Source organism: Xenopus laevis, chromosome 5L, assembly GCF_017654675.1.
Source record: "Xenopus laevis strain J_2021 chromosome 5L, Xenopus_laevis_v10.1, whole genome shotgun sequence".
NCBI classification, from domain to species: Eukaryota; Metazoa; Chordata; class Amphibia; order Anura; family Pipidae; genus Xenopus; species Xenopus laevis.
In genome coordinates, this window is record NC_054379.1 from 152,867,417 (window position 1) to 152,894,843 (window position 27,427).

At 41.0% G+C, this 27,427-nt stretch overlaps 1 protein-coding gene across 1 annotated transcript in view; it reads left to right on the forward strand.

The window, feature by feature from the left end:
• Nucleotides 1-3,310: 3,310 nt before the first annotated feature.
• Nucleotides 3,311-27,427, forward strand: part of vsnl1.L (visinin like 1 L homeolog) — a 97,906-nt gene continuing 73,789 nt past the window's right edge. Inside the window, 1 exon segment of the mRNA NM_001094842.1 lies at nucleotides 3,311-3,527. The gene's annotated coding sequence lies outside the window, so the exon portion shown is untranslated.

The following is a 27,427-nucleotide window of genomic DNA, read 5'->3' on the forward strand; positions in this document are numbered from 1 at the left end:
ATAATCCTGGTAATAAAGACTCGCAGAGTGGAGGGATGGCCCAGGTGCTCCAGCCCCAGGCTCTCAGCTCAAAGGAGCGAACATACTGGAAGCCATGCCAAGTCAGACAAAAAAGTTAAAAGAATACTTTATTCAACAACCATCCGAAGACTTACGCGTTTCGTGTCTATCTGACACTTAATCATTGGCTTTGACAACTAAAACATTCTGTAAGTAAGTGCTCCATATTGTAGATCCAGAGCAGCCATTTAGAGGGGTAGATAAAGGACACCCCGAAGTCTGGAGATGGATCAGAGATTATTTGAGGGTTCAGTCAGTTTTATCTGCCAATCTATTGTGTCTGCCGGTGCACGGTTATTGTCACAAGAGTCAGTACATGGTTATTGGAGTGACGAGGAGCTGTTCAGGTCGTTGGTCTGCATGAGTGGAATAATAGCAAGGCACCTTTGTAATCTCATGTTTGGAGAGACAGGTCTTACTATCATACATTAGACTTGGGACATTGTTCATGTTTTCCATTCAGCTAAAGAAGCTGCAGTTTCTTGGATAATCTTATTTCAGGAAATGAAGTAGAGGTGAGGGATATATTATCTGGATATCTGAAATAAGAGTGATGGAATTTCCCACAGGCTCCTATTTAACTTAAACAGGTCTTTATTTTTTACCAGTTTGACTTTCCTCTGTAATCATAAAACAATACCTTGCACTTATCGGAGACTGAAAACCATGTACCTAAGTTAGGACCTATGTAGTGGCCCCCTTTCACTATCCTGAACTGCACCACTGCCCCCCCATGCAGCTTAATTTACCCAACCCATTCCCAAAAAGCAGAGTAGTCCTGTGGTGTTAAGTTGGCCACACACAAAAGGATCCACTCGTCTGGCGACATTGCAAAACGAGTGGATCTTTCCCAGATATGCCCACCAACGTCAGGGAAAAATTAAACCTTCCCGATCGATCTCGTGGCCAGATATAGATCGAGAAGACTCTTCAGAAGCCCCATACACGGGCAGACCAGCTGCAGAATTGGTCATAAAGGACTGATATTGGAAGCTTTATTTGCCCGTGTATGGCCATTAGTGGGTCTTGTGGTGTGAAATCTTCTCTTCACCAAACACCAAACAGGTGCAAGTGAAGCCGCTCCAGACCTGGCTGCAACTGTGCTTATTCAGTGTGGTTAATGGCTTCCAAGAGGGCGTTGATAGATTCTGGGCTCCCGTTTGGACAAATATTATTCCTATGCATATACCAGTTTTCTTGATTGAGGATCACTTACATTCTTTATGAACTCACTCATTACCTGCACCTGGTCACTTTCTTGACCCAATTCTGTCCAACCCATGTTTTTTTTTGCGACTCTCCACCAAGTTGGTTGGACTGATAATCAAACTGTAGGCCCTGGTATTTCAGGTACACAGAGGCCCAAACAGCCCACACAAAAATCCAAACAGCCCCCACAGGCCCAATAATTAGTGATTGTCTATGGCAACTTACATCAGCCCCTCTGGCATTTGCCAGATCCAAAGATTACCAGTCCGGGCCTGAAGCTGGTCATACATAAGGAGATCCTCTCATTTGGCAATGTCGCCAAACGAGTGGATCGCTCCCTGATATAACCAGCTTGAGGTGGGTGATAGGCTGATCCGATCGTTGGGCCCTAAAGGTGGGCATACACGGGCTGATTAAAGCTGCAGATATCGGTCCTTTCGACTGATTCAGCAGCATATCTGCCCGTATGTGGGGGCTCCCGACAGGTCCTCCCAATCAATATACGAAAAATCGTCCAGATATCGATTGGTCAAGTTAGATTTTTTTCAGCAATCCAGGACGGCATCAGCTAGTTGATGTGGTCCTGCAACCCGTCAGCACCCATTCGTAGTATTGTAATCCGATCGTTCGGTCCCAGGGCCGAACGTTCGGATTTACCCAATGTTAGTGGGCATATCGGGTTAAGATCCGCTCGTTTGGCAACCTCACCAAACGAGCAGATCTAATAGTGTATGGCTATCTTTAGACTACAAGAGGTCGGATTGAGGGCCGTGTCAATGAACTGATGCGATCCTTAATCTATGGGATTTTTAAACTCGCCTGATCGACGTCAGCGGGCCCCTATACACTGCCAAATAAGATGCTGACTTAATCTGTCGGCCTTGACACTGACCTTATAGCTGGCCTCCAATCACAAAAGAGGGTGAACCGAGTTCATGTGGCAGGCCCGGATTTGCGGCAAGGCCGCATAGGCCCGGGCCTAGGGTGGCAAAAAAATAGGGCCAGCATGCTGCCCAGCCGCATTATGGGGACGCGCTGGGAAGGGGAGGTGTGGTGGGCGCTAGGACCGCGCGGCCGCCTGGTCGGACCTCGCGGCCTAGGGGCGCCCCTCATTGAAATCCGGCGCTGTCAGGTGGTATTTTGTATAAAGGTGGGAATCGGACGCTAAAACGCAGCCATCAGCCCTCCAAAAAATGAAAGCAAATATCAGTATTCTGGGTGGGTTTATAAAGCTACTATCGCTTGACAAGGGCTGACACGGGCGCTAAGGGCACAGCGTATGTGAGTTACTAAAAGGGCCAGAGCGTGTGGTCACGCAAAGAAGTGCTACAGATGAAGCTGCTCCGTGGGTGGGGTTGCCACCTTTGCTGATGGCTTTACCCGAACAAGGGGGGAAAGTGATGTAGGAACAGGCATGATGACATCAGAGGTGGGCACAATGATGTTGGTGGAGTTATGACACCAGGGTGAGGCTATTGCATCACTGTCAAAGTGTTGATGCCCAGTTCAAAACCACACAGGGGCAACCGTATCTCTATTCTGCTTGATGAGTAAGGTCAATCCTTTAATTACAGGTATGAGATCTGTTATACACAGATAGCTCTGAAATGCAGAAATGCTGATTTAGAAATAAAATCTTAATTTTTAATTGATTTGCTTTTTCTGTAATAATAAGAAAGGAACTGCACTTGATAGTAACTAAGCCATGTTGGGGTAAGTATCTTAGTATTTAATTGTTCGGGTTTCAAAAACAAAACAAAAAAGTTGACAACCGGACAGCCCTTCCAAAACAGTCAAAACAGAACAGGTGCCAACCCTACTGGTGGGACATTGACTAGGGAACAGTGTCAATAATTCAAATGTCACAGGTTGGGACAGACCGGCAAGCCTGATTCCACCATACAGCTCATTCCAATACGCGGGCCATTGCCCTCCTTGCGCTAGGACCCTGCAGTTCTCCCGAGTCGTGCGCAGCAACAAGCCCCGCCCACGAGGCAGAGCAGAGCGAGGAGCTGTCAGGACCGAGACTTGAGCTGAGCCCCGGGATTCCCAATTGTACTGCGGCGCATTCCGGAGTTCGTGCTGCTGGCGCTCCGCTCAGGCGCCTTCCAGGAGGGATTTAGAGCCAGCGCTAGGGCAACTCGGCCGGGTTCACGCCCCTCACCTGCGAGCCAGATCCCCGGACCCGCCAGCAGAGATCCCAGTACTGGGTTGTTCCATTGTGTTCACATAGGTGAATCCGCGCAGCAGCGTTAACTGTAAGTGACATTTCTGCTTGACTTGTCCAGTGTGTGGGGGGGTTATAGTTATACATAGTGCTGGGCTGCCTAATTGTCTGCGGCGCATATACCAACCTTCAGTGGGGGGTTGTGATTTGGGGGGTTCAGTGATTTGGAGGGTTCAGTGATTTGGAGGGTTCAGTGATTTGGGGAGTTCAGTGATTAGGGGGCTGGAATGTTTTACTAAGATGACAGTAGTGTGTGTGCCAAATGTCAGTTTCTGTCTCTTATGACTTATGTGGGTAGGGTAATGACTATGTGCCACAATGGCTAATGCTCACAGGCTTATGTCTGATTGGCAAGTGGTGCATTTAGTGTTTGGGGGTCTTTGAGTCTCATTGTTCCTCAGTTTAACAAGGGAGGTCGGCTTGGGGGTCTACAATGCTCACAAGGCTCAGTAACATCAGTGTGGTCTGGGGTCTTTACGAATTTGGGGGGATCTATGTTGCTGACAGAGCTCAGTATATTTTTGGCTTACTGTTATTATGGATTTGATGTGGTGGGGTGGGGGTACTATGATGTTCACAGAGGCTAATTAGTAATCTTATCTCACCCCCCAATATGTCTACTAAAATGCACAACAATCAGAACCTGGTTATAGTGTCGCTGAAAGCAAGGAAATGACCCAGGGAGCCCACTTACTGACCCATGTAGTGAGCCCATGTACTGTCTGACCAGGGAGCCCATGTACTAGGCAGGTAGCCCATGTAGTGAGCCCATGTACTAACCAGGGAGCCCATGTAGTGAGCCCATGTTCTGACTTGGGAGCCCATGTAGTGAGCCCATGTACTGACCAGGGAGCCAATGTACTGACCAGGGATTCCATGTACTGACCAGGGAACCAATGTAATGAGCCCATGTACTGACCAGGGAGCCCATGTACTGACCAGGGAGCCCATGTAGTGAGCCCATGTAGTGACCTGAGCCCGTCTCACTGCAGCAGACCATGCACTTTCTTGACTTTCAATTGATAGTAACAAAAGAAAAACTGCTGCTTGAATCATTTACACGATGCAGACATTCACTTTTGTTTTATTTACAGAAATCCATTATTCTAATGATGATTAACCCCCTCCCCAGGTGCCGGTGGTACATTGCAGTGGGGCCGTTGCTATTTTTCATCTTTGATCTGTATTGTGTTGCCTGTGACATAAGGTGATTTCTTCGCTGGTTGCCTGGTCCTTTAAAAACCCATTGATGTGGTCTATTGATCGGAGCTGTCAATGCAATCTGCACACGATGGACACACAATTATCTACATCAACCTTGTGCCCTTCTCATTCCCACCGGGCGAGCTCTCCCCAAACGCTGGGGCACCAGGAGACTGATGAGAAGGGGGCACAAAGTATTGCAGAAGCTGTATATTGCACCTATACTGTGTATTAATGCTAAGGCAAGGTCACATTGCTTTTAACACTTAAACTGTCAGGCAGGACAACACTATAATGTTTATGGCTGTACAACTAGACAGTTCAGTGAAACCTCAATTTTACATCCCCTGATTTTAAGTTTTCCCTCATTTTACATTGTTGTTTGGTGGTCCCACCTATATATGATGCATAAAACATTTCCCTGATTTTACATTTTTCAGGATTTTACACCATTCTTTTCTGGTCCCCTGAAAAATATAAAATGGGGGTTCTACTATATAATATACAGTTTTTAGCATCAGCCTGGGGGTTGCATCTATGCTCTTTCAGTGGCCGGTCCTTAAGTAGGGTCAGCAACAGTCAAATTAATAAATAAAAAGCATTAAGTATGGAAATACTAATCTGGGAAGCACAACTTGGGGTGTGGGGGTTGGAGGCAAAAGCAGCAGTGACTAATTTGGGCCCTTCAGTTTCATGGGGCCCACAGGGCAGTGCTTGAATGCAGAAGAAAGCAATTCAATTGTGCAAATGAGACCTCCAGCCAGGTGCAACCCGCGGCTGGCAAGGGATGATGGGAGTTTAAATTTAGAGGCGCCGGTTGATTCATAATTCACGGGGGGGGGCATGCAGAATATTTTGGGTTATAGCAACACCAAGCACAGTGCCATGTGTGGACCTGTATCAAAGCGATGCCATTCAAGAATTTGAACGCTCGTTTTATCACATGATATAGAATACGACTATGGGCTTTTGGGATTTCCACTCCTTAGAAATTCCTCTGTTCCCTAATGCCGTCCTCTGCACCCCACTTAATTTACTCCTTCCACTGGTTTATTCCTCGTCCCCACGCAATCCGTAACGAAGCCGAGTAAATCTCATTCGCTTGTGCATTACCAACGCCTAAATATTGTCCCATGGCATTAGCCCTCTTGGCTGTGCGGATCCGAGCCCAGCGGAGAGCAGAGAGAGAGAGAGAGAGATCCGGGCCGGCTCGGAAGGAGGAAATCGGAAGCGACCTCTGCCCATTGCTAAAGGTTATTTGTTAGAAAAGAGCTTTCTGTGGCTTTAGCCTGATACATATGGAAGCTTATTGTAAAGGCTCAGTGGTGCCCCCTCTTTCTATACTGCAGAGTCCCCCCTGACTGCAGATGGAAATATTATCCCTATGGGCATCCAAATCCGCAAGACGTTTTTCTACGGGAATTCCACTGGTGTATGCCATATTGCCTGGGTATATACCATTATTGTGTCAATTAAATCTAGCACTATTGTGTAAATCTAATATAGATTATGCCTTCCCCCTGCTTGGCCACTAATCCACTTTCCCACTGCAGTGGCCGTATTCTTATTATTGGGCTTTTGTGCTCTCCCTCGGACAAAAGAGACAGACAGGGGTGCAGTCGAATCATCCATGTACGAGAGAGAGTTAAATGAGCGCAGGCAATAGACCGGGAGGAGGGGACTCTGCCCATGGTAAGTCACATTATCTGACTGCAGTATTGCGATGGACCCCTCTCTCTCGCCGCAATAATGGGTGTTAATGCAGCAGTCACAGAGTCGAAGGCAGGAAAGCAACGAAGGGCAGGATTTGCATTCGTGGTAAAGAATGGAAACTCTGCTGCTGCTTCAGTGTATCAGCTTTACACCCAGAGGCTATGAGATGGGTTAGAAATATGCAGCCGTTTACATTGGGGTTGTAAAGTGCTCCTGTTGCAGTGCCGTAAGTGTATATGGGGGTTATATAAATGAATAGATGTGCTTGTTGTATCCTCATAGAGTAGAGAAATAAAGATCCCCAATACTGTACATACAAGGGGTTCTAGGTGATAACAAGGGCTGCACGCACTTGCTCTCTTTTTTAAGTGTAGCATTGCTGAATTAACTCCCGGCAACTTCTAATATTTTGGAGCTGCCACTATTTAAGCAATATAGGCACATGATGGGCAGCAGATACTGCATTTTAATGGAGGACAAGTTTGAGACTGCAGGGGGACAGTCGGAGGTGTATTATGGATATAGGATAATTTACACTGTCACAAAACACGGTATTGTGCATACAAGGTTTCTGGGTAGGTTGGCAAAGTGCAGGCATAATATCTGTCGCAGGTGGAGGCTGCTGCGCAATGCAGCCCTTCAATTTATTGCCCTCTTAGATCTTAGAAAGGAAATAAGTTATAGCTGCAAGTAAATGACCAGGTATCTTTATCTGCATATATATATTTATATATATATATAAAGCCCCTACTCCTGTCTGTGTGTTGCTGTCACTGGATGAAGTGGTGGCACCACCTGTACAACCATACTGTGCATTGTGAGCTTGCAGCTTTTTTTTGTGAGTTACCGTAGCTCATTAGACAGGCCTAACTGCCGACCTGCGGTATATCGGAAAAAGTGGAGACGATGGTCAAAGACCTAACTGCCAGCGCTGGACATTTCACGTCTACAGGTTGCTCTTTGATCTGTGACACAGTATATTTTGTCCAGCGACAGAAGAAGGGAAGGGGTTAAAAAACTAGTAACACAAAAAAACAGACCATAATGTAAAATGGATTGAAACACAGATATGTATTATCCAGAAAGCACTGGGTTTTCCATAATCTGTTGCTTCATTCCTAAAATCTTCATCATTTATGTATTTACATAGCCCTTTACAACAACCACACTTTACTGAACCACACTTGAACAGTGTTATAAAATCATGAATTTGTGATGGGATTGCCTATTTTCTTGTTTATCTAAAACTGGAGACAAACACCCACCTGTTCTGTCTTTGCTCATTGCTGAGGTTTATTCTGGCAGAAAAAAAAAGGTTCCGGGCAGTTTGGCAGATGAGCAGAACCTAGTTTGCCCACTCACATAATAGTGATGTGGGATTTTCAATAATGTGGAGTGAGTGAAGATTATATGTAAACACATATAGACAATTTTAATTTGTTTGATATTGCTGTTTGGCCCTTAACAAAAGGATGCCCTAACTGTGGCGGTACTCAATAGTGGAGGAGAAGGCATGGCTTAGCGATAAAGTGGCTTAATATTTGAGGAGTACCACAGTGGAGGAGAAGACATGACTAGATGGGTGAGGTGTAATAATTCAATGGTGGAGAAGTGTCAACTTTTTGGAGAAGAAAGTGTAGTTTAGAGATTGGAAAGGACTTTCCAGTAGAGGAGAAGATGTAGTTCAGTGTTTCAGAAGGGGTTACATAGTAGAGGAGTAGGAGTTGGTTGAAAAGTTGTAAATCAGTGGAGTAGAATTTAAAACTTAGTGTTAAATAGAGAATTAGTTAATTGGTGAAGAAGTAGGTGTAGCATAGTGTTTGAGAAGTAGTTATAGTGGAAAGGGAGGTGTAGCATAGTGTTTGAGAAGGAGTAACCTCTTGGAGAAGAGGGTGTAGCTTAGTGTTCGAGAAAGAGTGACCTCTTGAAGAAGGAAGTGTAGCTTAGTGTTTGAGACATAGTCATAGTGGAAAAGGAGGTGTAGCTTAGTGTTTGAGAAGGAGTAACCTCTCGGAGAAGGAGGTGTAGCTTAGTGGTCGAGAAGGAGTGACCTCTTGAAGAAGGAGGTGTAGCTTAGTGTTTGAGAAGTGGTAACCTCTTGGAGAAGGCGGTGTTGTTTAATGTCCGAGGAGTAACACTTGAAGAAGGAGGTGTAGCTTAGTGTTTGAGAAGGAGTAACCTCTTGGAGAAGCAGGTGTAGCTTAGTATTTGAGAAGGAGTGACTTAGTGGAAAAGGAGGTGTAGCTTAGTGTTTGAGAAGGAGTAACCTCTCGGAGAAGAAGGTGTAGCTTAGTGTTCGAGAAGGAGTGACCTCTTGAAGAAGGAGGTGTAGCTTAGTGTTCGAGAAGGGGTAACCTCTTGGAGAAGGAGGTGTAGCTTAATGTGCGAGGAGTAACGCTTGAAGAAGGAGGTGTAGCTTAGTGTTTGAGAAGTAGTCATGGTTGAAAAGGAGGTGTAGCTTAGTGTTTGAAAAGCAGTGATCTCTTGGAGAAGGAGGTGTAGCTTAGTGTTCGAGAAGTTCTTGAAGAAGGAGGTGTAGCTTAGTGTTTTAGAAGTAGTCATAGAGAAAAATGAGGTGTAGCTTAGTATTTGAGAAGGAGTGACTTGGTGGAGGAGGTGTAGCTTAGTGTTTGAGAAGGAGTAATAGTATAAAAAGTGTATCTTTGGAGTAACTTGGAGTAGCTTTGTGTTTGAGTAGTAGTTATAGTGGAAAAGAAGGTGTAGCTTAGTTTAAGAGAAGGATTGACTTGTGGGGAAGGTGGTGTAGCTTAGTGTTTGAGAAGAAGTCATAGTGGAAAAAGTGGTGTAGCTTAGTGTTTGAGTAGAAGTCATAGTAGAAATGGAGGTGTAGCTTAGTGTTTGAGAAGGAGTAATAGTATAAAAAGTGTATCTTTGGAGTAACTTGGAGTAGCTTTGTGTTTGAGAAGAAGTCATAGTGGAAAAAGTGGTGTAGCTTAGTGTTTGAGTAGAAGTCATAGTAGAAATGGAGGTGTAGCTTAGTGTTTGAGAAGGAGTAATAGTATAAAAAGTGTATCTTTGGAGTAACTTGGAGTAGCTTTGTGTTTGAGAAGAAGTCATAGTGGAAAAAGTGGTGTAGCTTAGTGTTTGAGTAGAAGTCATAGTAGAAATGGAGGTGTAGCTTAGTGTTTGAGAAGGAGTAATAGTATAAAAAGTGTATCTTTGGAGTAACTTGGAGTAGCTTTGTGTTTGAGAAGAAGTCATAGTGGAAAAAGTGGTGTAGCTTAGTGTTTGAGGAGAAGTGACTTGGTGGAGGAGTTAGTTGTAGCTTAGAATTTGAGAATTAGTAATAGTGTAAAAAGTACTGTATCTTAGTGTTTTAAAAAGAGTCATTTGGTGGTGACTGAGGTGTACCCTAGTGTTTAAGAAGTATTTTTGGATGAAAGGGGGTGTAGCTTAGTGTTTGAAAAGGAGTAACCTCTCGGAGAAGGAGTTGTAGCGTTGGGGCAAATTTACCTAGGGTCAAATAGTGAGGCTTAATTAACCCTCGATATTCGACTGCCGAATTGAAATCCTTCGACTTTGAATATCGAAGTCGAAGGATTTAGCGCAATGATTCTAAGAATTTTAATCCGTCAATCGAAGGATTATCCTTCGATCAGAAAAACCTTGGAAAGCCTATGGGGACCTTCCCCATAGGCTAAAATTGGCCTCGGTAGGTTTTAGGTGGCGAACTAGGGGGTCGAAGTTTTTTTTAAAGAGACAGTACTTCGACTATCGAATGGTCGAATAGTCGAACGATTTTTACTTCGAAACGTTCGATTCGAAGTCAATGGTCGAAGTAGCCAAAAAAAACATTCGAAATTTGAAGTTTTTTTCCTCTATTTTCCTCTATTCCTTCACTCGAGCTAACTAAATGGGCCCCGTAGTGTTTGAAGAGTAACTTGTTGGAAAATGAGTTGTGGTTAAGGAGGTGTAACTTATTGTTTGAGCTTAATGCACCTCCAGTCATGTAGTTCAAGCCCCAATCAGCTGAAGGTTCCTACATGGTAATTGGCCACCAAGGATGGTATTGGGTCAAAAGAGAAATCGTGGTAGTAGGTTGCCTTTTGTAGACTGTAAGCTTCTTGGGGCAGGCTCTCGCTGTGCCTGGAAGCATCTGTTTAAAGCAGATAATAGTTTTCGGTCTATATTTAAATGTAAGCTTTCTGTTTTAAAACACATTTTTCTTGCATTTTATTAAGATGTGCGTCTGTCCATGAATCATCCCATTTCGAAAATTAAATGCTAATTCATTTTCTGTGTTCTTTATGGCTCCCATCCTTCAAGTGGTGATGCGTGGAAAGAAAACACTAGACTTAGCGCTATTTTCCCTTTGACTGGCAAATAATAACATGACAGGGACCTACATTTCATCCCCGCGTGCTGTATCTCGTGCTGTAGCGTGCCTATAGATCAGGTGGGTGGGGTTGGGGTGTCAGGCACAATATAGATTTTTTTTTTTCTCAGATTTTTTTTTCCCTGTGAAGTCAAGTAATCAATATCAATCGTGTTGTGTTCACTTGTCTGTCTTTCTGTCAGTGCAGAACACAGGGAAGAATAGGAATCTATGATGGGAAACTGCACCCCTCCCCATATTCTTTTTAGTTTTCTTTAGCCTCGTATTATTTTTATTTTAATTGCCATTTAGAGAAGGTGGATAACAGGTTCCAAACCAGTTTTCTTGGGGTCCCCTGAGACGATCTCGTTAAGGAAGATTGATTACAGGAAAGGCCTGTTTCTCTTACATAGAAGAGCAGTGTCAATCATTCGGGGGTCTGTACAAGGGTGTTCTTCAGTACTTTCCAATTACTGGGGGGGGGGGATTCTGTCTGAGTTATTCGGCTTCACCCTGACCTCCCCCCACCCAGCACAAGACTCCTTCCTTCATTACTGTAAATAACAGGCCTCCATCCCTAACCTGTCAGCATTCCTATCATTTACACGCATATGAATAGAGTGGGATACACTAAATTAACTCTTAGAGACAGGCAAGAAGATTCTCAAGAAGTCGTCCGGCGACAAATCGCCTCTTCTTCAGTCGACTAATCTCCCGAACTGCATCCCCGCCGGCTAGAATCTACATCGCCGGTGGGATGGCACAGGGAGCACTTAATTTTTCCAAAGTTGTCTCACGAGGAAACTTCGGGCGACTTCGGAAAGCGAATTGCTCTGAAGAAGAGGCGATTTGTCATTGGGTGACTAATCTCCCCGAATCTTCTCATCTGTCTCTGCCTTTAAGTAGACCCCCACCCCCGTTCTTAACGGCTAATGAATAATTTACCCCACGGTACAAATGCATGTTCTTTACACTTAATAGCCTTCTTGGGGGCAAATTTACTAACTGGCGAAGCTGGCTAATTTCGGACGCCATTTCGGAACTTCGTCGATTTACTAACGGTTGCTGCCGTAACTTCGCTAGCGAAGGAGATAGATTCTAGCGCTACTCCGCTCCCTAACGCCTGGCGAATTTGAGCTCTGGCGAATGGACATAACTACGCAAATTCACTAAGATGTGGATTTTACTGAACGTTACCTCTTGCGCCAGACTTGCCTTCACCACCTCAGACCAGGCGAAGTGCAATAGAGTAGATAGGACTTCCTAAAAAAAATTTTGAAAATTTTTCTAAGTCCCAAAAAGCGCTAGCGTCTTTTCCTTTTTTCAGGGTGATAGGCTGAAAAAGAGCGTACATTTTTTGGGGGGTAACCAGCTTCCCCCTACATTTCCTAACATATGGCACATAAACTATACACTGGGCTCATGTGTAGGGCAATATAACAACTCTATTTTATATTTTATATTTTCCCAGGCTTGTGTAGTGTAATGTATTTTCGGAGGTTAGTGAATTTGCCCCCTGATGTTTAATCTTCATGTGGTTGCTTTGCCACACCATAAAATATCCTCAGAAATATGCATTAGTATAGCAATGTATGATGATACAGCAAGCAGATTATTTTACCCATGTATTTTCAATTTGTTGCTCATTCTTTAATAAATATGCCTGATTGTGTAAATGCAACATACAACAGAGGCAAACAACAAAGACTGAAAAAGTGCAAAAGGTGGTTACAATTAACAATGTTTTTCCAAATAATTAAAGGTTTTGTTCTAGTATGAAGTAGAAAGTGATATTCTGAGATTGGTTTTTATTTTTTATTATTTGTGAGTTATTTAGCTTTTTATTCAGCAGCTCTCCAGTTTGCAATTTCAGCAGTCTGGTTGCTAGGGTCCAAATTACCCTAGCAACCATGCAGTGATTTGGATAAGAGACTGGAATATGATTAGGCGATAAGCAATAAAAAGTAGCAATAAAAATAAATTTTTAGCCTTACAGAGCATTTGTTTTTAGATGGGATTAGTGACCCCCATTCAAAAGCTGGAATGAGTCAGAAGAAATAGGTAAATTATTAAAAAAAACAATGCAAAAATAAATAATGAAGGCCAATTAAAATGTTGCTTAGAATTGGCAGTTCTATAACACAGTAAAAGTTAGCTTAAAGGGGTTTTCACCTTTGAGTTACCTTTTAGTATGATGTATTCTGAGACAATTTGCAATTGGTTTTCATTTTTTATTATTTGTGGTTTTTAAGTTATTTAGCTTTTTATTCAGCAGCTCTCCAGTTTGCAGTTTCAGCCATCTGGTTGCTATGGTTCAAATTAATCAAGCAACCATGCATTGTTTTGAATAAGAGACTAGAATATGAATAGGAGTGGCCTGAATAGAAAGATGAGTAATAAAAAGTAGAAGTTGCAATAAATTTGTTGCCTTACAGAGGATTTGTTTTAAGATGGGGTCAGTGACCCCCCATTTGAAAACTGGGAAGAGTCAGAAGAAAAATGCTAATAATTCAAAAACTATAAAAATAAGTTATGAAAACCAATTGAAAAGCTGCTTAGAATTAGCCATTCTATAACATACTAAAAGTTAACTCAACGCTGAACCACCCCTGTAACTCTGCGTTGTTAGATCCCTTATCACAGCGGAGGCTGTTGGTGACCTTAAAGGGATACTGTCGTGGGAAAACGTCAAAACGCATAAGTTAATAGTGCTGCTCCAGCAGAATTCTACACTGAAATCCGTTTCTCAAAAAAGCAAACTGATTTTTTTTTATATTTAATTTTGAAATCTGACATGGGGCTAAACATTTTATCAGTTTCCCAGCTGCCGTCAGTCATGTGATTTGTGCTCTGATAAACTCCAGTCACTCTTTACTGCTGTATTGCAAGTTGGAGTGATATCACCCCCTCCCTCCTCCCCCCCAGCAGCCTAACAACAGAACAATGGGAAGGTAACCAGATAACAGCTCCCTAACACAAGATAACCAGCTGCCTGAAAAATCCAGGTCCCCCTGCGACACATTCAGTTACATTGAGTAGGAGAAACAACAGCCTGCCAGAAAGCAGTTCCATCCTAAAGTGCTGGCTCTTTTCTGAAAGCACATGACCAGGCAAAATGACCTGAGATGCACCTACACACCAATATTACAACTAAATAAACAATACACTTGCTGGTTCAGGAATGAAATTTAACATTGTAGAGTGAGTTATTTGCAGTGTAAACAGTGTAATTTAGAAATAAAAACTACATTATAAAATCCCTTTAAGCATCACACCTTTTATTTCTAACTAGAATGTCCCTACTCCAGTAATAGTAAAGTCCTACAGCTTATACTAAAGACTTTCTTGCTGCAAATAGGTCATCCCAGTCTATATTTTTTAGTTACTGAATACCTCTAGTGTTGTGCGGGGATGATAGGACTCCCAGTTGCTTGTTGCTAAATTGGATGTAATTCCATTCTTAACTGTAACCATAGAATAGTTCTGGAAAATCCTGATAGAGAAGAGCTAAGCCAATAAGCAAGTTGTCAGTAACGCTCTTACCAACAGCAGCAGATATGATCACTCAGTCTCATGTGATATCATTCTTATATCTAAAGCTTATTTCTCATTATGGCAGCTAAACTATATGTCACAGTGTTGCTACCAACCTGGAAGCAGATTGGGACCTGAAGGAAGGCTTTATATACAGTTACGGGGCCTGTTATCCAGAATGCTCAGGATCTGGGGTCTTCTTGATATGGGATCTTTCCGTAATTTGGATCTTTATACCTTAAGTCCATTCGAAAATCATGAAATAAATAGTGATGGGCAAAAAAATTCGTCAGGCGCGAATTCGCAGCAAATTCGCTAGCGGAAAAATTTGCCTGTACATCAGAATAATCCAGCGCTTAAAAATTGTCGCTCGTCTCGTCAAAATGATTCAGACGCCCATTGACTTTAATGCATTTGGACAAAATAGGCGCGCTTATAACAATTTTCACGGGCGTCCAAATTGACGCGCATCAAAATAATTTTGACGCCCGTTAACTTCAGTGCGTTTCGCAAATTTTTTGCCGTTTCACAGGAAATTTGTGAATTTTTCCGCGAAGCAAAATGAAACAAATTCACCCATCACTACAAATAGTTCGTTTTACCTCCAATAAGGATTAATTATATCTTAGTTGGGGTCAAGTACAAGCTACTGTTTCATTATTACTTTTAAAAAATTTGGATTATTTGGATAAAATGGAGTCTATGGGAGACGGCCTTTCTGTAATTCTGAGCTTTCTGGATTACGGGTTTCCAGATAACGGATCCCATACCTGTACTTTTACACGTTGGGGCAGATTGATCAAAACAGGATTTTTTAGAATTATTTTTATCCATGGGTGAAAGTAAGAACTCATCATTTGATAAATACTGTTCTGAAAACCCCACAGGAATGAATAGACCGTCATTAATTAGGGCAGGGGCATACGGGCAGATTCGGGGAGATTTAGTCGCCTGGCGACTAATCGCCTCTTCTTTGGGGTGACAATCTACCTGAACTGCCTTCCCCTTGCCTTCCCCCTGCTAAAATGAAAAATTGCCTGCGCCAATGCACTTGCGGCGCTTCGATTTCTGCCTTCGGAAATCGAAGTGCTGTGAATGCCATTGCGCTGGCATTTTCTCATTATAGCAGGCGGAAGGCAAGGGGAAGGCAGTTCGGGAAGATTGTCGCCCTGCAGAAGAGGCAGTTAGTCGCCAGGCGACTAAATCTCCCCAAATCTGCCCGTGTGCCCCTGCCCTTAAGCTCTAAACTCACATTTTGATAAATCTGCCACTTAGTATATCATACCTCCCAACTGTCCCGCATTACGCGAGACAGTCCCGATTTTACTTGCCTGTTTTTGTAAAATTGGCATGCCTTTGGGGGGGTGGCCATCAAGTGGGCGTGGTTAAAAATGTGTCACTCTTCTCAAATGTTGGTATATACTGTTACCTCCGGGCAGCTCCCAGTCTCAATACAGGTTTCCCGTAATTATTATCGAGCTACTAATTAACCGATTTGTGCTCAAAGATGAAAATCCCTGAAAACGTGACTTTCACTAGGAATCAGACTTCCAAGACAGCTAAACATGGAGCGGCAGTAAATTGCTGTAATTGGTTTGGGACTTTCATCAGGGAACCAGAATATTACATTAGGCACTGCTCATTTTGCTTATTTTCTATTGGTTCAGTTTATTGGTGGATCTCCCGGAACTCTGTGATCCAAGCATTTGATGTATTGATCATGGCCCCGTTCACTGATAACTAGGGTATAGGTGTTTGAATAGTCGCCCAGCTAGAGATATCCCAGTATCCAAGTAACCAGACAGCATTCACCCCAAAAACTATCCCGAATTGGCTTCAGGCTTTGTTCCCTTACCAACAGCTTGGGGCACATGGTTCCCCTCGCCTCCCCAAAATAATCATAAATATCACTTGGAGGGCCACATCCAAACAGCTGCCCCTCCAAATGGTCTGGGCTGCCATTAATTGGTCTTTATTATTGGTCTTTTATTATTTTATTTTTTTTATAGTATTTGCCTTCTTCTGACACTTTCCAGCTTTCAAATGGGGGTTACTGACCCCATCTAACAGAAACAAATGCTCTGTAAGGCTACGCATTTAGGGGCAGATTTATCAAGGGTCGAATTGCGAATTTGAAAAACTTCGAAATTCAAAAAGACCAACTGAAATTTATTTAAAAAAAACAACTTTTTTTTTGGCCGAATAGGTCCGTTTTCGTTCTAATAGGTCCGTTTGCGATCAAATTCGAATCATACGAATCTAAGTTTTTCCCAAAAATAACTTTGATTTTTCAGAATCCACCAATGGACTCCAAATAGGTTCTAGGAGGTCCCCCATAGGCTAAAACAGAAACTCGGCAGGTTTTAGATGGTGAATGGTCGAAGTCGAAATTTTAAAGAGACAGTACATGATAGATTTCAAATTCAAATCGAATTTGGACTATTCCTTAGTTGAAGTACACAAAAATTAGCTTTAGAAATTTAGATTTTTTTACAATCGAAATTTCAAAAATTAGCTTTAGAAATTTAGATTTTTTTACATTCGAAATTTCACTTCGACCTTTGATAAATCTGCCCCTTAATGTTACTGGTACTTTGTATTACTCCTCTTTATGTTCAGGCCTCTCCTATTCATATCCACTTGTGATAAAAGATCTAATAATGCTGTCTTAAAGGGGATTCTATAACATACTAAAAGGTGAACACCTTTAAGTTAACTTTTAGTATGTAATAGAATGGCTAAATCTAAGCCACTTTTTAATTGGTGCTCATTACTTAGTTTATTTATTTTTTTTGGAATTATTAGCATTTTTCTTCTGACTCTTTCCAGCTTTCAAATGGGGGTCACTGACCCCATCTGCAAAACAAATGCTCTGTAAAGCTACACATGTATTGTTATTGCTACTTTTTATTCCTCATCTTTCTATTCAGGCCTCTCCTATTCATATTCCAGTCTCTTATTCCAATCAATGCATGGTTGCTAGGATAATTTGGACCCTAGCAACCAAATGGCTGAAACTGCATACTGGAGAGCTGCTGAATTAAAATAAATAACTCAAAATCCACAAATAATAAAAAAATTAAAACCAATTGCAAATTGTCTCAGAATATCACTCTCTACATCATACTAAAAGTTCATTTATAGGTGATCAACCCCTTTAAATGGTACTTTCCAAAGTCGATGACATTCATTTATCTGCCACTTAGCGAAGGTCATTGCTGTCAGAGTGACTGGCAAAGGTGAATGACATAGAAGGAACTGTAAAATAAAATAAATAAACTTGTTATTTTTAGCAAAAAGCATGTAGACCCTTGGTGCTACGTTTCAGCAACAGCTTTAAGGGTGTCAAACCTAAAAATAATGTGTTGTCTAATTAACGAAAATGTCATGCTAAGCAATTTTTCAATAAACGTTTTGAATAATTAGCTCTGAATTACGGGAAGGCCATCTCCCATTCTCAATTTCCTTTTTCTGTGTAATAATAAAACAGTAACTTGTACTTGATCCCAACTAAGATATAATTAATCCTTATTGGAAGCAAAACCAGCCTATTGGGTTTATTTAATGTTTACATGATTTTCTAGTAGATTTAAGGTCCAAATTACGGAAAGATCCGTTATTTGGAAATCCCTACGCATTCTAGTTAACAGGTCCCATACATGTAATTGCTTCTGAAAGCAGTATCTGTTGTTTGCTATTCTCTGCATTGCTGGTTCTGTCTGTTGAAACAATGTAGCAGACACCATGTGACCATACATACAAGGCATTGTGGGAATTGAAGTTTTTAGTGGAATGCTGTGAGAGGGACTACAGGGCTGGCACTAATATAAGGTCCCTCTGTTGGCTCATACTTTGAGCTTCCTTCTGTCTAGAAGTTGAACTTTATCTTTTCCCATCAGGTCTTCCAGCTATTGAGCCTCTGGTAGAGTGAGAAAGCACTGGATAAGGTACAAGGGCTTCCTCCCCCTGTCAATATATTAATCTGATTTACATAAGCCTTGGGAGTAGTTCACCTTTAAATGAACTTTTAGTATGTTGTATACAAGCCAATTCTAAGCAAATTTTCAGTTGGTCTTCATTATTTATATTTTTTATAGTTTTTGAATTATTTGACTTTTTCCTTCTGACTCCAGTTTTACAATGCTCTGTAAGGATACAAATGTATATTTATTGCTGATTTTTATTGCTCGTCTTTCTATTCAGACCTCTCCAATCAATTCATGGTTGATAGGGTCATTTGGACACTAGCAACTATTGCAAGCTGCAGAACTACTGAATGAAAAGCGAAATAACTCAAAAACCACAAATAATAGAAAATGAAAACCAATTGCAAATTGTCTCAGAATATCACTCTCTACTAAAAGTTAACTCAAAGATGAACAACGACTTTAAAGGATATTTAAACTCCTAGAATGTGGCTAAAAATGCCATATTTAATATACTGAACTTATTGCACCAGCCTAAAGTGTCAGCTTGTCAATAGCAGCAATGATCCAGGACTTCAAACTTGTCACAGGGGGTCACCATCTTGGAAAGTGTCTGTGACACTCACATGCTCAGTGGGCTCTGATTGGCTGTTGAGAAGCTAAGCTTAGGGCTCGTCACTAATTATCCAGCAGAAAATGAGCTTCCCCTGTAATATAAGCTGATGCTACAGGGCTGATTATTAAATTCTGATGCTAATTGCACTTGTTTCTGTGCTGCCATGTAGTAATCTCCTTCAATATTCCAGTCTGCCATTCACAGTAGGGATGCACTAGAGCCTGGCCGAACAGAATCCGGACTCTGTACAGGTATGGGACCTGTTATCCAGAATGCTCGGGACTTAAGGTTCTCCGGAAAACGGATCTTTCCGTAATTTGGATCTTCATACATTAAGTCTATTAGAAAATAATTGAAATATTAAATAAACCCAATAGGCTGGTTTTGGCTCCAATAAGGATTATTTATGTCTTAGTTGGGATCAAGTACAAGTTACTGTTTTATTATTACAGAGAAAAAGAGAAGCGTTTATAAAAATCTGAATTATTTGGTTAAAATGGAGTCTATGGGAGATGGCCATAACGTAATTCTGAGTCTTCTCCAGGGTTCCGGATAATGGATCCCATACCTGAATAACAAAACACACTGGGGCAGATTTATCAAATATCGAGGTGAATTTTCGAATTAATTTCAAGCTTTTTTTTTTTTTATGTACTTCCACTAGGGAATATTCAAAATTCAATTCGAATTTGAAAATTCGAATATCTGTCTCTTTAAAAATTTGACTTCGACCATTCGCCATCTAAAACCTGCTGTATTTCTGTTTTAGCCTATGGGGGGCCTCCTATTTGGAGTCAATTGGTGGACTTTGAAAAAAAAAGCTTTTTTTGGGGAAAAACTTAGAATCTAATTCGATCGAATGTGCTATTCCTTCAATTTGTACGGTTCGAATTCAACCGAAAACGAACATATTAGAACGAAAACTGACCAATACCACCTAAAAAACTTCGACTTAATTTCGGTTGGTCTTTTTGAATTTGAATTTCAACGTTTTTTCATATGCCCCACTGTGTGTGCATCAGGTATGGTCCATCCAAGTGCCCTCTATTCCAGTGTAGAAGAAGGGTTCTGATTCGGTTCAGTTAAAAGGTGCACATAGGGGCAATAAAAATACATATTGTACCCATCACTATTGACAGGCAAATTTGTCCTGTTTTGCTTCGCCACAAAAGAATTTTCCTCGCTGGCGTCAAAATTGCCGGCGGTGACAATTTCAACGCCGGCGCATTAAAGTCAATGGGCATCCGTTTACTTGTCGCTGGTGGCGGAATTGTCGCCAGTGTTGGAATTGTCAATTCACCGGGGGGAATTTTCACGCCGGGAGGGAAATGTGTAAATTCGCCCATCACTACTCATCACTGCACTTGACAAATATAAATTGCCAGCTTTTATGGTTTTCCATATATTACCCCATGCTTAACTGGTTGCATTTTTTATATCCCTGGTGCCTGCCAATTTGCTGCCTTCCATTTGAGACTTCTAGATCATTTGTATTTTAGATGGGGTCAGTGACCCCCCATTAGAAAGCTGGAAAGAGTCAGAAGAAGAATGCAAATAATTTTAAAAAAAAATTAAAAAAAATAATAAAGACCAATTAAAAAGTTGCTTAGAATTGGCTATTCTATAACATACTAAAAGTTAACTTAAGCGAGTGCATGTTCTGCAAAGGAGCATTGACAGCTGCGTATCTGTCACAAACATTCTCTTAAAAAAACAGATTTCTATAAAATAGACGAATATGTCCATAACAATACTATTCAAGTAAAATCTCGGCATCCACCCTATGATAAATATGCCCCTCAGTGACCCAGTCTGAGTGCTGGAACGTGTTGTACATAAGGCTGCCTTGTGCCTTGTGCACTGGAAACCTCTGCATTCTCCAAAACAAACACGGCGCATAAGTCTTGCACAATGTTTTTATTCATTATTAATGGCTGCCTGACAAGGTGCAGAAACCGACTTCATCTCAGCCAGATTCTCTGTAATTATTCAGCTGCTCCCCTGCTTGCAGTTTCAGCCATCTAGGTTCAATTTACCCTAGCAACCATGCATTGATTGGAATAAGAGACTGGAATATGAATAGGAGAGGACTGAATAGAAAGATGAGTAATAACAAGTAGCAATAACAATACATTTGTAGCCTTACAGAGCATTTGTTTTTAAGATGGGGTCAGTGACCCCATTTGAATGCTGCAAAGAGTTAAAATCATTAGAAATCTATAAAAAGGGAAAAATGAAGGCCAAGTTGCTTAGAATTAGCCATTTTATAAAATAGACGTTAACCTTTAATGTGTTTATATGAATATGTGGCTCAGCTGTGTTGGACTGGGCACTAGCGAGTTAAAGGGGTTGTTATCTTTAAATTAACATTTAGTATGATGTAGAGAGTGATATTCTGAGATAATTGCCAATTGGTTTCCATTTTTTATTTGTGTTTTTTTTTAGCTATTAAGCTTTTTATTCAGCAGCTCTCCAGTTTGCAGATTGAGTGATCTGGTTGCTAGGGTACAAATTACCTTAACAGCTATGCATGGATTTGAATCAGAGACAGAAATATGAATAGCAGAGGCCTGAATAGAAAGATGAGTAATAAAACGTAACACTAATAATACATTTGTAGCCATATTGGGTAATTTGTATTTTAGATGGGGTCAGTGACCCCCCAATAGAAAGCTGGAAAGAGTCAGAAGAAGAAAGCAAATAACTCAAAGATTATAAAAAATAAAAATAAAAAAGACCAATTTAAAAGTTGCTTAGAAATAGCTATTCTATAACACACTAAAAGTTAACTTAAAGGTGAACCACCCCTTTAATGTGTAATTATAGAGGTGCTATTTAGGTCAACGGTGGGAATAAAGTCGTGTTTATGGGAATGTACCTGCTGTAATTATAGAGGTTCTATTTAGGAGAATCAAGTCCGGGGTGTCATTAGGACCTGGTGGGTCAGGGCTATTGTTGTGGAGTCCTTGAATTGATGTATCGTTTGTTTTACTTGTAATATTGTTATGAGCTGGGCCCTGACTATGAATGTTTTCATAACTGTGATGCCCTGTTTATACCTCCCAACTGTCCCGTTTTATGTGGGATAGTCCAGATTTTGACATCTCAACCTGCAGTCCTGGATTGTTACTAAATCTCCCAACTTTCTCTTGCACTGAGCAGCCAGAAAAAGATACTAAAGTTTCTAAAACTTTTGGTATTTGGCAGAGCGCTCAGAATACGTGGCAGGTGCACTTGGATACATTTGTAACAATTTAAGATAAGCAAAGAAACAATTGTAACAATTTAAGATAAGCAGGTCTCTTGGGGAAACTGTGACTTGCAGCTCAAAGGGCAATTCACCTTCATTAGCAAAACTGTAATAACACAAAAACCACGGAAATGTGTTCAAACTTTCATAACCTGACAAATTTTGTAAAACTACCATGGTAATTAGGGGGTGTGGCCACAAAATGGGCGTGGTCAAAAATGTTGCCACACTACTCTACGGTTTTGTCCCTCTTTCTATTTCCAAAATGTTGGGAGGTATGCCTGTTTCTCCATGTACAGTACAGTGGATATCATCATACGCTGCTTTCCCTTGTTCCTCTCTTTCCTTCCCATGCACATGCGGCAGAAGCAGATGGATTAAGGATTCTTGCTAATTCTTTTCCCATAAGTATTACACGCTATTATTAATTATTTACCTGATTTGCCGGGGATAATTAATACATTCACAGTACACACAACGTTCCTCTCTAAGTGATTTGTTGGGTTTGTTGGTTAAACAGTGTTCTAGTCTGTAACACAGGGGTGGAAATTCAAGTTCATTCCGGCCTGTGGGATGGGGAAGCCTTGAGCTAATACTATTACGCTGAGGTTTACTCCTCATGTCTCAAATGTGGCACTTGCCTGAGCACCCAGGAAATGCCCTCACTCTTATAGGTGCCTATTGCCTCTGTATACATTCTAGCATCTAGCAATTGATAATGTAGAGCAGGGATCCCCAACCTTTTTTTGCCCATGAGCCACATTCAAAAATAAAAAGAGATGGAGAGCAACACAAGCATGCAAAAAGTTCCTGGAGTGCAGTGATTGGCTATTTGGTGGCCCCTATGTGGACTGGCAGCCTATAGGAGGTTCTGTTTGGCAGTACACCTGGTTTTTATGCAAACAAAACTTGCCTCCAAGTCTGGAATTCAAAAATAAGCACCTGCTTTGAGGCCTTCGGGAGCAACATCCAAGGGGTTGGAGAGCAACATGTTACTCATGAGCTACTGGTTGGGGATCACTGCTCTAGACTATTGGATAATGATAACCAAGGTCCTCAGGGGTAAAAAATAATCCTTTTCTGGGACATTCTCTTCCCCCATGGGATGAGAGGGGAAAAAAAAAAGCTTTTTAAAACTTAAATGAAAAATGAAAGTCATCAACACTTGGGGGTACTAAATTTTAGGCACCTCCAAGTGATTGTATTGACATTACCTGAAAGCTCAGGCTGGTGCTCCTATCAGCAGAAAACTGCACCGGCCCAGGGTTATACCAGTGAGCACCACCGAGTGATCCTCTTCCTGCTTCTTCTTTCTTCAAATTTCCCGGGGCAAACGCATGCGCAGTAGAATGAAAAAGCCAACTTTTTTGTTAATGATCGGCTTTTCACTCTAATGCGAATGCGCACGAAGAACGAAGAAGCCGGAAGAGGATCGTTCCATTGTGCTCGCTGATATAACCCTAGGCCGGTGCAGTTTTCTGCTGATAGGAGCACCAGCCTGGGGTTTCTTCTCCAAAGCAAAAACCCTCCAGCCGCCAGGTTTCCTACACGGAGAATAGTTCTAAAATGATCCGTACAGGCCGTTGCCCTGTGTTGCTAAGCAACAAGACATTTGCTTTCGGAAACAAAAGCAATGGGATTTATCATGCCCCCCTGCACAGCTGTATGGAAAACCAAGAAATGCTTTGCCCCCGGAATGGAAGATTTAACACTTCACTTGCGACACGGAAAATAGGTCACCTATTATTAATGCAATGTATTCTCACGGATAGAAAAAAAAAAGCATTCATTCACTATAAATAAATAAAGAAGATGCTGAGGTCCCCAGTCTTTTAATTAGAACAATCTGTCTAGTGTTGTGGCAGTATATATATATATATATATATATATATATATATATATATATATATATATATATATATATTTATAAACATGCACAGATATATTTATGTATTTGTGTCTTAGTATCTACATATCCTTGCCCTGGTGCTATAAGAAGTAGGGAAAAGATTCCGAATCCCGAACTAAATATGAATCCTAATTTGCATATGCAAATTAGGGGTGGAAGGGGAAAACATTTTTTACTTCCTTGTTTTGTGATTTCACAAATATGCATATGCAAATTAGGACTCGGATAAGGTTCATCCGGGCAGAAGGATTCGGCCGAATCCTGCTGAAAATTGCCGAATCTTGGCCGAATCCCAAACCGAATCCTGGATTCGGTGCATCCCTAATAAGAAGAGAAACAATTATGGGTTGCTATGGGTTACTAGATCTGCTTCTTTTAATATATTACCTATATATATATAATATAGAGACAGAAAAATACATTTACTGTGTGTCAAAAGCACTGTATGACTGGGTTGTCCAAGGAAACATCAAGTCTTTGGCTTGACCATTTTTGCTTTAAATTTACTATAATTTGAGAAATTGTTCCGGGAGATGTATGCGCATAATTATAAAGAGATTCTTCCACTGCCTGGTCCGGAGGCCTAGAAAATGTGACAGAATTGTTACAATCAACATTTTGATGCCAGAAATATCCTCTCGAAAGAGAATAGACTGATTGAGGAGATTGCACCAAGGTTTGTTGTTAAAATCCGAGGTTTTCCTGTAATTAATGAAACAGGGTGTTTCCGTAGATGGCATGTGAGTGAGTCAGGGGCTGTGGCAAGACATTACCTATAAAACATTAATCACATAACAGAAAATACAGAAGAGTTTTTTTAACATATTTTTATATTCTGTAAAAAAAAGACAGTTTTTTTTATCTTACTGCATAGACTAAGGGGGCCAATTATTAAACCTAAAATTTATCTTGTCAGGGTTTTTAAGGAGAAAATTCGATTTTTTTGAAATTTATTATACCCCAAAGCTGCTAAAAATCCGAATCCGAAAATACACCATCTCAAACCTGTCGCGGTCATGTAGAAGTAAATGGTAGATGTCCCTGAAGTTGTTTCCTTACATTGTGATCTGCGGCGGGATAATCAGATAAAGTCGGGGGGTTTCATCTGTTGATCCGAAAAAGTCACGTTTTCGCAGGGAAAATTAGATAAATTTGAGTTTTCAGAGTGTCAATCATACTATACAAAGTGGCGATCGATTTAGTCGTAACGTTTTGTTGCTCCAATTTTGTCGAGAAAATTTATTGATCAATGAGTTCAATTCCTGGAAGGGAGTTTGGTGAACTTTGTTTAAAAAAAAAATCAAGTTTTAGTAAATCAGCCCCTAAATGTGTTTCAGCTCCATAAGAATATTATAATAACTACTAGGATTTTTATTGAGAAAAAGTGTGAAAACCCTATATATGAGCAGCTGCAACCCATTGAAACATTGACCTACGTATGGTACCAAAAGGTTTTTTAAAAAAAATATGGATTTGGTCAGGTGGAAAAGCCATTAGTGCAAGTATGTGGTTTGTGGCTGATGATTTTATTGGCCTCTATGGGGATATGGTCATTGGCATTAAAATATGTTCAGCTCAGTTCTTGAACATGTCGTTGCATGCAATGGAACCATATTTCACACCAAACATGTCTGTCTCCACTACAGAAGAACTTATTTTTATAGTTGGGGCTCCTGAAACAACCATAAAGTAGTCAGTTTAACAAAACTGGATTTGTCCATGGGCTGATCCATTGGATCGGTGCAATTTGTTCATCCAAATGTGCTCAGTTCCATCAATGACCATCAAATAATGAATAATTATTGGATAATGGCGTATATGGCCGGTGCAAGGTTTGCTTCAGGGCTTAGGGGCATCACCTCCACAAGCAAAATTATAACCAGAACAATTGAATAGTGAGGGGCAAATTTGTCCCATTTGACTTCGCAAAAATTTGCGAAACCCAACATTTGACGCACATTTAATTGTCACGCGGCAATTTCGCTAATTTATTCGCCATCAGCGAATCACTACAATGCAAAGGTTAAGGTTCCTAACTCTTCTTGGTTCCTCATTCAGAAATACAGAAATTCTATTTTGCTGAAGCATGAATTTTCCTGTAGCTGATGCTGAAATATGTGCAGTTCGGGTTTCCATGGGCAGATGCAATCGCTTGAATCAAATATAGAGAATGTTGACACATCAAATAATTTGATACTGTATTTTATTATTTTGATGTGTTTTCAGCATTTCTTGTACATACCTGAAGTCTATGGGTGTTCTATATCAATGTCCCCTACTGTTCTTACCCATGAGCCACATACAATTGTAAAAAGAGTTGGGGAGCAACACAAGCATGAAAAAAGTTCATTGGGGTCAAAAATAGACTATTTGATAGCCCAAATGTGGCCTGGCAGTCTCTTTTCCACTGGGCACCAGATTTTTATACAACCAAAACTTGCCTCCAGGTCAGAAATTCAAAAATAAGCACCTGCTTGGAGGCCACTGGGAGCAACATCCAAGGGGTTAGAGAGAAACATGTTGCTCCAGAGCCACTGTTCTATATCATGGGGAAATCGTTCCAAACCTAGAATCTTAGTTTTACAAAAGCAAAATTGTTCTCCTGCTGGATTATGTTGATGAATAAGAAATGAACCCTGGAATTTGTTCTTCTCAGAGGTGGTTAATATGCTGATCTCATGGAAAAGGAAAGTACAGATGCAGTGTGAGTTATCCCAGGAGGAGCGCCGAATATCTTCAGTCTAATAACACATTGTAATAGATCTTTGCAGGTGGATTCAGAGATAATCAACTGGAATAATCTTTTATAGAATCCTCTATTTTCATCTGTAATGTAAAAACCTTCCAAGGAGTTTCTCCCACTGTTTGTTGTTGCCTTTCCAGCACAATCATGGGTTGCATTGAACTAATTACAGTGGTGATCAGCGATATCGATCAGGTTATTTTTTTTCCAGAAATGGATTTTTTTCAAATGCAGGAGGGAGTGCTCAGGTCCATCTTAAAAAGTATTTTCTGTTCAGCCTGGACTTCACGGTAGCTTAGTATGGATCAGTCTCAAACCATCTATTCCTAGACAAGGTCACTGAGAAGGTCATCGTGACGTAACTCGAAACTCTTCTGCCCACCAATATAATCTGTTTTATAATCCATAGACTTGAAAACTAGGAAACATTGTCTGCAACCCATGATTGTGCTGGAAAGGCAACAGCAAACAGTGGGAGAAATCCCTTGGAAGGTTTTTACATTACAGATGAAGAGAGGGGATTCTATCCAAGATTATCCCAGTTGATTATCTGTGAACCACCAGCAAAGATCTATTACAATATAAAATGGAAATTTAGGGCTTAACAAGTTCTTCAGACTTTGCTATTTGCTATTGTAATAAAATCATGGTCATATATTGAGGCCAAACTTGAGTATACCTATTTTTTACCATATTAAATA